The sequence below is a fragment of the Phalacrocorax aristotelis genome, chromosome 3, assembly GCF_949628215.1.
Source record: "Phalacrocorax aristotelis chromosome 3, bGulAri2.1, whole genome shotgun sequence".
Lineage (NCBI taxonomy): Eukaryota > Metazoa > Chordata > Aves > Suliformes > Phalacrocoracidae > Phalacrocorax > Phalacrocorax aristotelis.
The window spans coordinates 84,120,067-84,136,102 of NC_134278.1; the positions used below are offsets into that span (position 1 = coordinate 84,120,067).

General features: G+C 44.1%; 1 long non-coding RNA gene across 1 annotated transcript in view; it reads left to right on the forward strand.

Moving 5' to 3' along the window:
* The window catches only part of LOC142054968 (uncharacterized), a 71,680-nt gene extending 57,356 nt beyond the window's left edge, over positions 1 to 14,324 (forward strand). The window contains exon 13 of the long non-coding RNA XR_012659751.1: positions 11,004 to 14,324. This is a non-coding gene — a long non-coding RNA (uncharacterized LOC142054968). The remainder of the gene's footprint in view (positions 1 to 11,003) is intronic.
* Positions 14,325 to 16,036: the final 1,712 nt, after the last annotated feature.

Genomic DNA, 16,036 nt, shown 5'->3' on the forward strand with positions numbered 1-16,036 from the left:
GCACCTAATGGGCAGAATCCCTTGCATAACTGGATTTATGGCTCAGCAAGCCTACTATAATAAGCAAATAATAAATGTATAATGAGCTGTTTCTGATTCTCAAATCAGGTTCATTTGACTTATTCAAGAGAAGTTATTCAGAATATTGTTAGTATGAGCTTGGAGCAAGGCTGCATAAGAAGACAATTAGAGCTGAGCAGTCTTCTGTGGCATTATATTTAGAAATTCTCTAGGAGTATATTATTGACTACAATCAATAAACAGGATGACCAATACATCAGCAACATTTAGAAAGGATGCTCTGGCTCAACAAATAGACTTCATAGTCAGCCAGGGATTACTTGTTCAGTTGTGGACCCGGGTCCGAACAAAAATCTTTGCTAAGAAAAATGCTTGCAATAGGGTTCAGCCAACAGAGCACATTAAATACCAATACTCACCCAGAAAGTGAAAACTCAAACGTTGTTTGAAAAATTACATCTAATACAAGTGCACAGAGAATAGCAAGCATCTGACAGTCACTAGCCCGCTGAATGCAGCACAATTTTTGCTGCTGAGCACTACTCCCTTTAGTAGCTTTGTGGGGAGGGAAGAAACAATCCAGAAGATGTAAAGCAGGGGAGCAAGGGTTGATTTGGATGCTTGTCCTACTCCTGTATGAAGGTCCTAATGAATTTAGAAGCAGCAAATCCCCATTTCTTCAACTGCTAGGGTCATCTCCACAATCTCTCAGCAGGGACATCCACCCCAACACAACTGTTGCCTTCTTAAACCAATGGAGATGTTCCCCTTTAGACCCAATGAGGTGATAAAGGTGGCAGAAAGCTTTTCTTTGGCAGGAATACCCACACCTTCTAAAATAGCAATGATGATGTTTATGCTAATCCATGGCCTCATTCAAGAGCCACTAGGGTCATAGCAAAGGTAGGCTGGCCTTCAGGGATGGAGGTGATCTACACGGCTGTGTTGCCCATTGAACCCTGGAATTAATAGTAATAATAATAATGATAAAGAAATGGCTGGCAACCTTATGGTGAAGATCCCACATTGCACGTGAGACACCTGAGCTGCCCTTCCTTCCCCAGGATAAGGTATATTGCATTTGAAAGAAGTTGAAAGCATTTTGTTGCCTTAAGTTATGGGTGGAGAGGACTTCCACTCCTTTTTGGGTTCAGACTTGGTACCAGTCCGTTCATCAGTGGCACTGTGCTGACTTATGCCATTTTGTTATCTGGCTCCTACGTAAGAAACTCTTCAGAGCAGCTAATATCACTTTTTTCATCTTTACTGAAGGCTTTTTCCTGGCTCTGGAAAGCTGCCATTACTGACTTTCCCTGATCCCCACCAGGAAATTAAGCTCATCCCTCACTTGCTAAGGTGCTAAGTAGTTTCTTTCAGAAGTACTGTGGAAATCATAAATCCTCTGTGTTGTCAGACCATTTGGAAGGCTGCCTGGGGATGGGCGGAGCAGTGTGGGTGGCTGCACTCTTATTTTGACAAATTCACTCTTCTAACCTGATGTTCTCTGCGGCTTGTGCTGAACCACTTTGCCTGGGCCCCAGAACTGGCCATTGCACTCTAACAGTGTTTCCCTGAGACTTTGGTGCAAGCACTTTGCAACTTCATGGTCAAGGGAACTGCTTGGAGTTAAAAAGGAGAGGGTTAATCCAGAAAATCACAGTGCAAAGATAAAATACACAAAACCAATGCTTGTTACTGCACTTGTACAATAGCGAAGAAATGTTTGCTTATTTGCTTTTTTACTGTGTTACCTATAGCTTGAGTGAAGCTGCTTTTCCTATTCATGCATGTACTAACCCTTTTGATTTCTATAACGCTGTGATTTCATTGCTTTGCCCCTTGGAAGCTTTTCCTTAATTGTTCCCTGCAGCCTAGCGACCTGAAACTACCTGTATAATGTGAGTCTATCTCAGGCATATAATTCTTTCCACAATCCCCTTGCTCATTTTTACTTTATAATTTATCATTTTTTTAAGTGCTGACTGCTCCTTTGGGAGGTCTGAAATTAGCTTTGCCTTTAGATTTGCACTGGAATTGATGTTCATCAGGGGGTTAATATAGAAGTCTGTGTTATGTATAGCTTTTCATAGGGGCATGACTCATTGAAGTCAGACAGATCAGACAGCTGGGGTGGGACTGGCATCACTTACAGCAGGTTATATGGCTGCTTTAGTCATGCTTTAGAGCCCTCAGCAGCCCTCTGAGCTGAGATGTTCTTCTCAGGAAGGAATAATTGCCCTCAGGTGGTCCCGGTGTCTCCTGGGGACTGCAGAGGGATCCTGGGCAGGACACCTAATTCCCAGACAGCTAAATTAGGAAGAAAGGATCCCATTGCAAGCACCATGGAGCTTCAGGCGCTCCGCAGTCATGGCTCAGTTTAAGCTAGATATTTAATCGTGGGTATGTTATCAGGCACTGAAGCACTGTTGCCTTCAGTGCTGAAACACCTGGTTTCATTCCCTCATCGTGCCCTCAGTGGCAGCACCAGAAACAAAGCGGAGAGAGGTTTAGGCGAACAGGCTCCAACCTACAGGTCTAAAATTACATATTTATGTATTTCTTCTTCAAGTAAGTGCCTGGACCTTCACAGGGGCTGCACCAGCAGAGGGGCAGGTCTGGCATGACAAGCCATCATGCCTTATAGTGACTCAGATGGAAAAGAGGGAGACTTTCAGTAAGGGCAAAAAAGAAATTCTGCGTATCGAGAAACCTCAGCTGCTTGTGCTTGGAAAATTGCTGTTTCTAAACATTTCCCCCCAAAGCAATCAGTCTGTTTCAACAATGGCCAATTTGAAAATGGACTTCTTGGGGGAGGGGGGAAATGCTGGGCTGCAAGGGACAGACCTCATTTCCAGCACACATCACCACTTGGCCTGGCAGGGCTCTCTGGAACTTTCTGTAATATATACAGCCATTTCCGTGGCTTTTCCCAAGATAATATTAAGAGCATGACTTGCCTTTAATAGTGCCTGATGCAGCTGCATATGCTGCTCACCCCCAAGACTGCCCTGGCTCTTGAGAGCTGCTGTGGACAGGGTGGCATATGGAGGAACTGTGCCAAGAACACAGCTTTTTTTCTCTCCAATCTTGTCTTGCTTTTCTTCTGAGGAGCACGTGCATGGGGGTGAAGGGGGATGTGGTATGATGATGCTGATCTGTCTGGGAGAGCCACCACTTCTCCTTTCACCATGGTAACTAGGAGGAATTGGTATGCAATGGGGATGGGAAGGTTTGTGGTATTTTACTGGGGAGGGTTGAAGACTTTTTTCTTGTGGAAACTCTTTGGTCAAGGGGAGCAGAGGAGGAAATTGCCTTTTCAGTAGATCCCTGCAATTCCTTGCTTGGCAGAAGCAGGATCATGTTTCCTTCAGCAGGTGCGGTGTCCTATCAGTGCTGAAATAACAACTCAGAGAAAGTAGCTGCCCCTGTGAGCCAGGGGAAATCTCCTCCTTCCTCTTAATATTCTGTCTCCAGGTCTTTTGAAGGAGTGCACACATGCCTAGGACCAGAGTGGTCAGACTCTGTTTACTGCCTAGTGGGGTTTTCACCTCATTTCTAGTCCATTCATTCTCCACATTTTATAATCTTTCACTCTCCCCTTCTCTTTGTCCTTAATTATTTTGAAATCTGTCCTCCAACCTTGCCCCACACTGGAGCAAGGTTTGCCCTCTGGAAAGGCTGCCAGGGCTATGTGCCCATGGCAGCAGCTGGGGTAAGAGGCTGTGTGGTGGCCCAGGACCCCCTGTCCTAGGCACCTTCACCTTGGAGGAGAGAGGAAGGTTGCTCCCAGCACCCCTGGACTGGGAAAACCGGGCTTGGAGAGCTGCAGGTTGGGCCAGGATGGAGGCAGCAGGCAAGTTCACAGCTGGGCACTACTGCTTTGGCTTTGCTTTCAGAGCTAAAAAACAGGGTACCCTTTGGAGGGAGGGTTAAAAGCAAATAACAAATAGCAAATTCCACAGAGTATCCCACTGGATTGTTGCAGAAACAAGTCACTAATGCCAGAACCACCCCATAGTTGTCCTTCAAACACTGGTTGCATCACCTGGGAGCCTCTTGGCAAAGGCTGGAGAGCTGCTCCCACTGGGTTTGTGCCACACCAGCAATCCCAGGTGAGTTTGTTGTGCAGTAAACCACAGCTTCTTTTTCAAAGTATCCCCTCCCTCCTCTTTTCCTCCATTTTGCTTCCCTGAATTGCATCCTGCACAGTTCACCTGCACTGGCAAAGGATAGCATCCATCTGCAAAGATTTATTAGCGTAAACACCTTCCACCATTAAATATGTTTCATTGACTGGGGCAGGACTCTGCTCTGGGGACAACACTGCCCAGCAGTTAGACATGTTGTTTTACAAAAATTAGATCTAAAGTGTGAAGCAGTTCAGGTTTTTACCTCTCAGATGTAATCTCCGCTTTATGCTATTTGTCCTTTGGAGCTGGATAGAAACCTACTCTCCCTGGTCTGCAGCCATTCTTTTGTGTTGGCAGCAGCTCTAATTATGCACCAATTAACCTTAATTAAACCAATTCCTGTGTAACTGCACATGCAGACAATGCACTGAACAAACGGCCTGACAAATATTGTCACTTAAAAGGCATAAAAACACATCAGATCCTTAATTGGAAAGTCAGATAGATTGTAAATTGCTGCAGATTTGTAGCTCTTTGTTCTTAAAATGATCAAACAGGAGTAGTGGCCAAACACCCTGAATGCTCCCAAAACCTTGGCTGAATTCATTTTCACAGGCTGCTGAGGCCAAAATATATTGTTTGTGTAGGAAAAGGGGGCGATGGAGCATCCTTAATTGTAGCAGCTGGCAGGCTGGTCTAGAGGGCAACAGGATGGTGACCCCAGGTAGAGAGGTACAAAGTTCCCCTTCTGGAGCATGGGTGACTTTGGGCAAACTGCTGGATTATTTGTGGATCCCTCCTGACTTCTGCCCAGCTGTCTGTCCAACAAATGCTCCCTGAAACTGGGACTGTCCCTCATGTCATGCAATGGAGTTGCAATTTTGTTGGAAATGGGTTGCAGTTTGCACCCTGTAAGCAGTAACGCAGCCAACAGATGGTGCTTGCACATGCAGTTGCTCCAGGTTTCTTCCAAAAATGCTATATAAGCTTACTTCATATTATGATGCAATATTTTTTTGAGGGAGCTGCTGCAAGTGGAACAGGATTTACCTTAATTTCCCTGAGCAGAAGCAGTCTCTGGAACTGCTGTTATGTGGAGAACAGAGTACTTGCCAAAGGGGTTACAGGCCTCCAGTTTGGCCCTTTTTCAAAGTTTGATATAAGGGAATTAACTTAGACTGAGAAAAAGTCTAGGCTCTGCATCACTCATTCATCCTGCAGTGAAAGGAAAAAAAAAAAAGATTGCAAGACCCTGAGATTGGTTTGCAGCAGAGCAGCAAGAAAAAAAAGTCATAACTAGCGCTGAATTCAGAATTTTGTCTTCCCTGCTGTTTGTAAAATGTGTTTAGCTGGAGGGAAAAAAAAAGCCCTTCAAATCCTTTAATATGTATTGACTTTTTGGTGGTTCAGTTTTGTGCTGCTGAACGCTTTCCTTTCTGTAGTTAATCAAACAGGCTCATGGCATAGCACTTTGTGGTAAAATATTCTGCCTTGTGAATACTGCAATTAAAAGCAAAGCTAATTAAGCATGTAAATTTTGCCCATATAAATTAGTTACTAACACATTCGCTTGGGCACTGGTGCTGATTGCGGTGGGAAGGGGGATTCGCACAATCCATGTGCCTGTGCAGAGAACCTGCTGTGAGGAACCACTTGGGAAAGGAGGGCAAATGGACTGGTGCGAAGAACAGAGAGAGAGGAACAAAAAACCTTTTGCAAATGAAGCCACAACAGAAATTTTGTTTTAGCAGCTGGACAGGCATGTGAAAGCCCAGGCAAAATATAGGTGGGGGTAAAAATTGCTGCCAGCCTTGGAGACAGTGCTCCCAGATTTGCACATAGAACCAAGATTTTACCTCCAGAAGCATAATTCTTTTTTTCTTCCAAGCCATTCGTCAGCCTGTATTGGGTGGAAATAAATCCCTACTGTCTGCAGGAGGGCACTGAAGAGGTCCTGCGAGCTGCTCTGTGGGTAGGTCTCCCTGTTCCCCACATTTACATGCACGCTGCACAGACATGGCAAGATCTTGAAAAGCACAAAGGGCATCCAACTCGCTTTTCATTGAAGAGAGAAGAATGGGTGCCTAGATGGCACCCAGCGAGGCCAAAGGAACGGGGACAGATGGCTGAGCAGGTTCTGGGGACCAGAGGAATGTGCATCTGAAAAGCAAAGGAGAGAAGCTGCCAGGCTGAGAGGGAAGCCCTGGACAGCTGGCTACAAAATGCTGAATGGTGAGCCATTAATGTTTGGGGGCTTTTAATTAAATAAAAAGTAAAAATTTTATGTACTTCTTGCAAGAGCTGGGGTCTTGAAATGAACCTGCACATCTTTTCACTCATGCCTGCTTGAAAGTGAGAGCCTGCAGGTGTCTTCTGAGAGCAGGGCTCACTTTTCCGAATATGCCAAGCTGACCTTGGCATATTGATCAGGCCCAGGAATCACCTGCTTACTAGGACCTAGGCTCCAAGCTGTCTTCTGCTTGAAAGCAGCCAGCGATACGTTCTCTTCTCCCTGGAAAGCAGCTTCACTGGCTACGGCAGCAACTCGTCCTCCTGCTTGGAGTGGGACCAGTGAGCAACCACAAACAAGAGTAGCCAGATGACGAAGGAGGATGAGACTTGTAATCAAATGGTTTGATGTTCCCCAGGCTGGCTTCAATCTGTGCTGCCTGGACACTTCATTTGTTGTTTTACACTACGCTGGCAAGGGATGACATCTGATGGTTCCTACCAGGACACTGGTGTGAACACTGGGGACAAACTGTGCTATGGCTGTAAGTCTAAAATGAATTTTGTCTCTTGTCTGCCATAGTGGTGTATTTTTCTATGGCAAACTCTTGAGTACTAATGGACTGTCTGATAGCTGTGGAAAGAGTAGCAGTGTGATTTCTAGTAGCTCTGGGCAAATTCACTTATACTAAAATTAAATAGCCACAAGGAGCTATTTCACAAATTTTTGCCAGTTCAAGCTCAAAAGGCACAAGGAAGAGGCTCCCCAAAAGCTTATTTTAACCACAGACCCTGAGAGGTGAGGATCGAACTCTGTAGTGACAAGATCCATTCGTCTGCGTGGGATTCAAATGGAGTCAATTGCAAATCAAGTTGTCGGGCAAGTCCCCCAGTATCTCTTTCCCTCCCAGAACAGTCGCAGCATTGTCATTACTGCAGGCAACTCTACCATTTGCATCTCCCACTGCAGTTATTAAAGGCATTTCAAACAAGCCAACCCGAATGTGTCATCCTCATCCTGCACTTCTTGATGCCCCAAAAGAAATTCCTGGTGCCTTCAGCAGAATTCTACAGATGAGCAGAGAAGAGGAGCCTGGAGAAGATACTGGTGCTGGCTATGGGCTTTTTTGTGTTGTATCTTAACTGGTGTGCAGCCCACAGTTATGAACTGGAGGAAAAACCTGAGGAGCAAACTTCTCCCTGAAACGTACCCGCTGTTTACAGGCAGGTGGGAGTGATGGTCTCCCGGCTATGCCGAGACCTGAAGTTCTCCTGTTCTGGAACAGATATTTTGGGTCACATTGAGGAAAATACTTAATCTCTCTGTGTTTCCATTCCCCAAGTGAAAGACAAAAATAGCAGCACTGCCTTCCTTCCAGCAGAGTAGAGTGCATTAAAACTGCAAGGTGATGGGAGCCCTGGCAGTGCCTCGGTTGAAGAGATTCATTTGAATACACTTGTTGTACATCACGCACTCAGCCCTGAGTTTTAATCTCCTCCTCTCCATCATTGTAATCTAAATTTCCTTGAGCTCTCTCACTGGAGCACAGTCCCAGTTTAATCCCCACCTCATTTGAGTGATTCCTCCAATTTCTCCTATATGCAAATGGCAAGGCTTATGTTAGCCCTTATCCCTCCTCTAAGTCTATCACAGGAGGGTTGCTAATGCTCCCTTTGCAGGGAGCACCAGCAGTTTATTTGGGAGCTTGTTCAACTTCTCTGAATAATTTCTCTTCAGTTTTTTCAGTCCGGTGACTTGCGTTTCACAGTCTTTTCCAGACCTGCTGAACTTTCTTGTGTTTGCGGGGTTAGAATTCTGTTTACCTTCAAAGCGGCAGCAGCCTGCCCTTCCTCTTCCCTCCCACGGGATGTTTTGATGTTTTGGTCCGGGCAGAGGTGCATGGGGTAACCCTTGCTCACACTGACAGAAGCACCGTATTTTTTGCAGAGGTGCAAGCTTGGCAAATGGCAGGACCAAGCCCTGTGTAATTCCCAATTTACTAGCTTATAATGCTTAGCAGTATTAGCAGTACCTTCCTATCATAACAACAGCATCTACTCTCAGGAACACTATTCATGCAGCAGTTGTGTTACACCACAAGTAATTATATTACTTATATTCAATTTGTATCATTACACGTAATTCAACTGTGCCTGCATAGTATCATATTTCATTAATGCTCAATGCAGAACAGCATCACATAAATACCCTCCTTGGCACTTTTCATTTGAAATTATATTCTAGTAGTAATTAAAATGTAGATCAAAAATTATATATCCCAACTATTAAAAATATAGAAATAAAACTTTCTGGTGTATTAATAGAGAAAAAACACCAATTAAAATTCATTGCCCTGAAAATGATCACTCTACAAATTTAAGGAGATGCTGTCAAGTTTGGTAACTCCAGAAATGACAAATCTTATTTGCGTGCAATTCTCTGCAAATTTATCCCAATTCTGTGTGTCCTTGTCATGATAAAATGTTTAAGTGAGTTTTAGAAAGCAATGAAGATTCAGTTATTTATATGCAGCCCTATGATATGAGGGCAGCACCACCCTGGCCTTGAGGGGCCAGTACCTCTGCTCTGTTGTTAGCATGACCCAGACACAGCATCCCTGGATGGGCTGTGAATAATGCTGCAGAGAGGGGACGGTCTGTGTAAGAGTAACTTGGCCAATGGTCCTTCCAAGAGGGTCCTGGTCTCCCCAGAAACCCCACACAAGCCCCGCAGCTCATGGGGGCTGCTGAGCTATAGGGTTATGAGACATTTCACCATGTGAACGTTATGTTTGTTTCACTTTTGGAAGTCTACTGTATGGAATCTACTCCAGTAACACAGCATAGTCCTTGTAACTTCATCTGAACTACCAAGACAGTCTAGAGGAACCTGCCAAAATCTCCTAAAAAACTCAACAATAAAAAAATGCACCTTAACCCACACAGCCAAACATTGTTTGAGGAAGTCTGGTTATTCTGAAGGCTGTTAGTGACATACCAAATGGGCTTTGTTCCCAGGAATACCTGCCATATGATGTGTAATTTAAGTAAAAGGTGTTTGTGTACTTCTTTGCCTATTAAAGAGGGATTTACGTTCTGGGAGCTGGTGTGTGGGTTGCAAACAATGGATGGTGGAGACTGAGGTGGAAAAGCCACAGGTGAGCTCCTGGCAGCAGCAGAGAGAGGCTGTGTTTTTAGCATGCTGCTCATAGGGACACTGTACGTGATTGTTTCTACCTTATTCAAGAAGAAGAGCTTGCAAAAAGTCCTGTAATATCACCAGATTTCTCTATCCTTGTGAAAATAAACCTATGAGGTGCCAAATTTAAGTGAACTTTTTTTGGAAGCATTAAAGGGCACATTATGTCACCTGTGCCATGCTGCAGGAGGGAAGAGATTTCTAATAGACTATTTATAAAATGAAGTACCAGGACCTAGGGTCAGTTGTCACCCCACCTCATGGTGACGAACTCCTCTTTGTGTCAGCAAGTGAATATGGATATTGAAGTCTATCCTGTGCCAAGGACTGAAGGTCAAGTCCACTTAGTCTTATGAGACAGCTGTATCTGGAAGGTTTGGGGCAATCCAGAAGGGGGTGAGATGGATTTAATTAACATAGAGAACTTCTGAGCTTTTCCAGGAAGCAGGAGCATTTTCAGCTTTCAGTATAAGGTGAAGAGGAGAAGAGGGCAGAATGCAGACTGAAAATAATATTAAAGCACACATGAATTACCTTTTTTGTAAGACTGATACCAAGTACACAGAGACAAGACATGGCCCATCTCTAACTTAGGACATATGTTAAAAATCTCTATGATTTTTAAACTATTCCTTGAACATCTCTCTAAAACTATTGGCAGTTGAAAGCTAGATGAAGTAGCTATTTTATCTGGCAAGCTTCCACGCAAAATTTCCTGCCGATGCTGGCTCAGACAGATGGAGATTTCGGGGGGGAAAGAACGAAGTGCCATAGGGCTTTATTGGATGAGCCGTGAAAGGTTTCTGCAAGCTTCTATCACAAGGTTTATGAACTTTGGGCTTGGTAACTTCAACGCAGTTTTGTTCAGTGTTTTAACCCTGCTTTATTTCCTGTGGTCCAGATGACACATTTATACATCCTCAGAAAATTTAGTGGGATGCTCTTCAAACAACATGTGACTCTGCACAAGTAAGGGCAGAAACTTGCTGGTTTTACCTCAATATATAAAAGTTTTTTAATATTGCTGTATAAAGTGCTTTTCTCTTGAAATGTCTTTTTTTGGTTAGGTCATGCAAATTTAGTGCTGGCGGTTGCTTCTGTAAGATGAAAAGTATGAACAATTCATGAATATTTCATCATTTGTTTCTGCACTGGTCAGAAATGATAATTTGAGCTCCAGACTGTAGAGATTTAGCAAAAAGACTTGGACACTCAGAGGATAAAGATTTTTTTTAAAAAAGTGCTTTTGAGAGGATCTTTCCTTGCCAGTGCTGATTTGTAGACAAGTTGTCTAAAGGATATGAAGCTGGGATAATCTATTGAGGGTACATATTTGGGCTGTGCTACTGAAGCAACTCGTGATCTGCAATGCATTTAACACTATAATGTTATTTTTTATTTACCTTTTTTTTCTTTTCCTTCAGAGAACAACTGAAAGCACCGTGTCACCCAAGATCGCAGGCAGAGCATCATACAGAAGGCAGCCTTGGGCAGAGTCTTCATTCACCTCAGGCTTGATGTGCACCACCATCTTCCTCAGGACATGAGCACTGCCCTGGAAAGTCTGTGAAGGGGAAAGTGTCAGCAAAGGTGTTATAGCTAAAGGTGCATCAGCCTGGATTCTCCTCTTAAGATTTCCTTTATGTTTTGCTGTAATGTCTGTAGCCAGCTACCTTGCTCTCTTTTATGCAATTGGCCAACCTATGAGAGTCCCCAGGGGCTAGAATTCAAAAGCAATGTTGTTCTTTGTAACCAGTGTGCGCTAATAATTTTTATGCTAGCTTCAACTAAGAAAGGAAGGCATTTTTTCCAAGAAAGAGGTGTTTATGGGTTTGCAGTACCAAGACTCTCTGTGCGAGAACCCTAAAAGCCAACGTTGGAACTGGGAAACGTCCCATGGGAACTAGTTGGCTAATAGGGCCCTGTACATGCTCTGCTAGTTCATCTGTGCTTATTGCTACTGGTGGTGGAGGGGAAGTAAAACATCAGTTTGAAAAAACACCCAGAGATGACAGCCTATCTTTCAGAGGGCTCAGCTGGTGAGAGCCACAGAGCAGGAACTGGTGCTATTTTCACAGTCTCTTAATGACTTGTTCTGTGTTTACTCCCTTGCTGCTCTTTGGGTACACCTGAGTGACACAGCAAAAAAGGCTTTTCGTGACAAATTGTCCCTGCTTTTCCAGCTGAGTGGTGCATCGCCGTGGGTTTTTCTCTGCTGTGGTGCTGCAGTGGCTCTATTATGCTCTGAGGAGACAGTCAGCTCTAAAAGAGCTGGTTCCTGACGTTACCAAGCACCCCTTGGTGCTGAGCCCATCCCACTCGCTGCCATTGCTTCACTGAAAGAAGTGATGACAGCAGATAAGCAGCCCTTCAACCAGCTTTGTGAGTTCAGGATGCACTTGGGAGATGCCTTTGATGTTGACAGCAGCCATGCAAGCGTTTAGGTACCCAGTTTCTTGAGGCACTGAGCAGTTGAAGTTCGCGCCAATTTTCTCTGCAGTAATGAGCACTCAGTGCTTCTGAAAACCTGCCTGTTGGACAGCCTTTGCCTTGACCTGAGAGTACAGCTGCACCACTAAATACAGCAGGCCAGTGCTGCTCACTAGCCCTGAGGGCAATCAGTGTGACCCAGCCTGTGTCCCTACAGCTGAGATGTCTTCACCCCTCCACAAGGGTGGCCTCACCCATGTCTGACCACAAGCCAAGAGTGAGTTGGCACAAGCTAAATCCATGCCAAGGAGTATGCTCAGCACAGAACCAGCATTGGATGATCCCCAGACAGTGCTCAAGCCCTGGGCATGTTCAGCACAGATGTGGTCTCAGAGATATGGATGGGCCATGGGGAATCTGTATGCTGCAAATCCCCCGTCCTTATGCAGCACGAGAAGGGCAGGTTGGTCATTGCCAAGTTTCAGTGATAAACCACAGGAAAAAAACTCACTGCCTTGTTGCTTTCTGAATTTACAAGAAGGGATTGATCTCCTGGCTGCAGGAGTAAGGCTTAGCGAAGAAGCTCCTCCTGGGGCAACTTGGAGAGCTACTACAATAGCACCCAGGGTGGATTTGAGCTTGCCTGTTGCTAGACCATTTCATGGACACGGCAGGGAGATGAGATGCTAGAAAAGTAGCAACTGTCTTAGCTGCATCCCTTCAGCACTGACTCCATTGGCTGTCCTGCTCTTGCTGCCCCACTGCCCTGTTGCATGTACTTCTTGCTGCTTCTTCCTTCAAGTCCTTAGGAGGAAGGGATGGATGATCATGCTGGATGTGACACATATATGTGCATCAGGAGCAACAGCTGGTGTTACCCAGGGGGAGAAGTCATACGGATAAAAAACAGCAAATGAATCCCTGGTCTCTCAGTGCTCCCAAAACCAGCATGCAGTAAGGGCTATATCATTGCAATGCTTTTCGCTTTCTCAGAGCCAAATGCCAGCAGCTGAGTTATCTTCATTTTTATCTGTATGATGGGCTTTTCTAAGATTGTATTGTTTTGATTGAATATTCCTTGGGTCTGGTTCGATTTTCTACCACCATCAGTCCCAAGGCAGGCCTTGAAGTCTTCTAATGAGGTCAAGAAGCTACGGCAAAATGTAGAGCAAATGGGAAAAAGCAACATTGGTGACAGTCGCTTACAATTTTAAAGAGCAAGAGCCATCCTCCCTGGCAGGCTGCCCTTTTTCATCTGTAATCTGTCCTACAAAGTAGATGGGAGATAACTTACTGGAAGATCTCTCCTCTGTACCAATAAAAGAGGTTTTAATTTACCAGTATGTTAGCTTGGCACTGCAAAGCAATATTAGAATGACTCCCCTCAAGCTTAATGCACTTCCAAACCCTATTTATAAACTTATAAGTAAGGAGCTGAGGATTCATTGTCCTTTAGATGAAGAAGAGGAAGAAAAATGACACGTATGTCTTGAAGCTTCCCTCATTTAATAAGCACAAATATTTTGTTCTGATGCACTACCTCCATCAAAAAAAAATGTCATTTTTCTGAGGTTAACCTCTGGTTTTCTTAGGAGAAAAAAAAAGGGGAAAAAAAAGGAAAAATTATCACCTGTGTACATAGGAAAGTGGAGGCACAAAGAGGGCAAAAGGCAAGAGACCTGTTCTGCAGAGCTGGAAAAAGATGACATCACTGATTACCAGAGTAGTAATTTGATCACAAGGCCTTTAACTTTGAGGGCAGATTAGCTAATAATGCAGTTAGCAAGGAAAATACCCATATTGGCACTTGTAATGTGCTGGGCTAATCTGTCACTTATTTTGTTATGCACGTGTCTACCTACAGCAAGAATCAACACTGTTTAGAAAATACTTTTTTTCTTCCCATAACCTTTGAAGTTAAAAAAAAAAACTTCATTGGCTCTTTCCCCAACCCCAGCATTTGGTGCAGGGCAGGATGGTAGTGTTTAATACATATGTCAGAAAAATAGATGTTTTTAAATCTTATTTCCTGAAAGAAAACAATTGGCTTTTTATAAAAGGCTGTCCTACTTTTCTGCCTGTCAGATCTTCCTTTAAAACTTCTGCATCCCTTGGCCAGCATTAACCGTGCTTGCTGGAAGCATTGAGCTCTTGGCAGTAATTAGTCTTACAAATTTCGTGTAGCTACAAAGAGAGCGAGGGCAGAAGACAGTGCCTTCTGGAAGGAGAAGTGAGCAAGACTTGGCAAAAAGCCTTTTGGAAATTTGGAAAATGGAGGGTGTGGGGAAAAAACTTAACAACCAAAAAAACAGAAGTCCCCATGCAGTGTAGCATCCATGGGTGGCTGGTGCCCTTGTGCTTGGCTGAGAAGGGCCCACCAGCAATTCCTGAGCATGGCCTGGTCTATTGGTGGGATATCTGTCTACTGTTCCAACCATACTAATTTTAATAACCCACTGATGTTAGAATTTAGTCAAACTGAGGAAAAGACAAACAAAAGTAAACTTTTTGTGTGTCTCTGATAGCTCAAATTTCAGAGTTAGAAAAAGGATTGTTTTGTAGGCATCCAAACCTTCCTCAAAACTTCTGAGATCAGAGGGTTCCTCCTCTCAGTGTCAGGCTCTGTATCCTGCAAGACAGACTGACTGCAGAGAGGTAAGGAATTATATTTATTCTTAATGGTTTGCATTTAACCATAATGGGAGGTGGTACAAAGTGAGACTGGGAGGATAGAGGCTCTTTGGGTTTCATTAAAGCTCTCTGAAGGCTGCTAAAAACCCCATAATTGGGGTTTCTAATTGGGACAGGGAAACAAATGCCTATGTGCTAATCCTATTAGAAAGTGAGGCTTAAGCCTGGGTATCTGTCAGCATGAACCTGTTCTTCCAGGCTTTGGTAGTGCTGACTTCTTAGCAAACGCTTCCTGCTGTGTGTAAAGTATCGCATTGTTAAGTCTAGGAGCAGAGCAAGGCTATATTAGCTTTTCCCATAGTGATCCCTAGACTGGATCCAAACCGCAGATGACATGATGGCAAACACAGCATCAGCTCGATGAAGTCACCGTCTCATCGCTGCCAGCCCAGGCATTAGTACAAAGAGGAAAGAGCTTCACCATGTCCTCACCACAGCCCTGCCTTGGGACTGACTGCCGAAATGGAGCCATACCATGCATGTCATTGGCTGCATGTCATCACAGAGAGGACACAAAAACCCACTGAAGAAACTGCCATCTCCTGCCTGAAGTTTTGCCTGGAAATAGGGACATCAGCCACTACTTTGAGAAGACTGCATTTGATGTCCATCTGCTGCACTGTCTTAGGGGAATTTAAATGCACTGGATTTGGGTTGATGCTGAGCAGAGCGCAGTAAAGAGAAAGACAAAAGCCCATGTTGCAGGACAGATGGATCCAGGCAAAGCTGTTTTTGAGAGCAGACATGTCTAACAAGATTTCATTTTCCACTACTAGAGCTGTATGTCGACAGATTTCAAATATCTTTCTAAGTCCCAGTAGCCTGATTGAAAGTGGTATGTCTTTATCAGACTGGTTATGGGCCTTCTGAAATGTGAGGCTCACTAGCTGCATCCAAATCTTGTACGTTGAGTACATTCCTAATTAAAGCAGATTGGGCCTTTGGGGAAGGAGGGGCTGCAAAGCATTTCCTAAAGTACTTTCTACTTGAATTTCATTTTGAGAAAATATACTTGAAGGATGATGCAGGAACTAGGATCGAGTCAAATTTGGGTTTGGTGCATTAATTATACTTGCAGAGTAAGTTTCTGAGGGACAGCCCAAGTGATGAGCCTGAGGTAGCCTAAGGGTTTGACAAAGAGGTTTCACCCTTCTGAAATATATGGCATGAACTTAAAGCCACTGTTAAGTTGCTGACATCTTTTTATTTTAGAAATGCCTTAAAGCTGTTTTCTCCAATCATTTTGGAATGTAAGCTGAAAAAAGCCATTCAGGCTAAACCAGAGAGATAAACTGTCCATCTCCCCTGTGTAATAAACACCAGTTCAAACACAAAT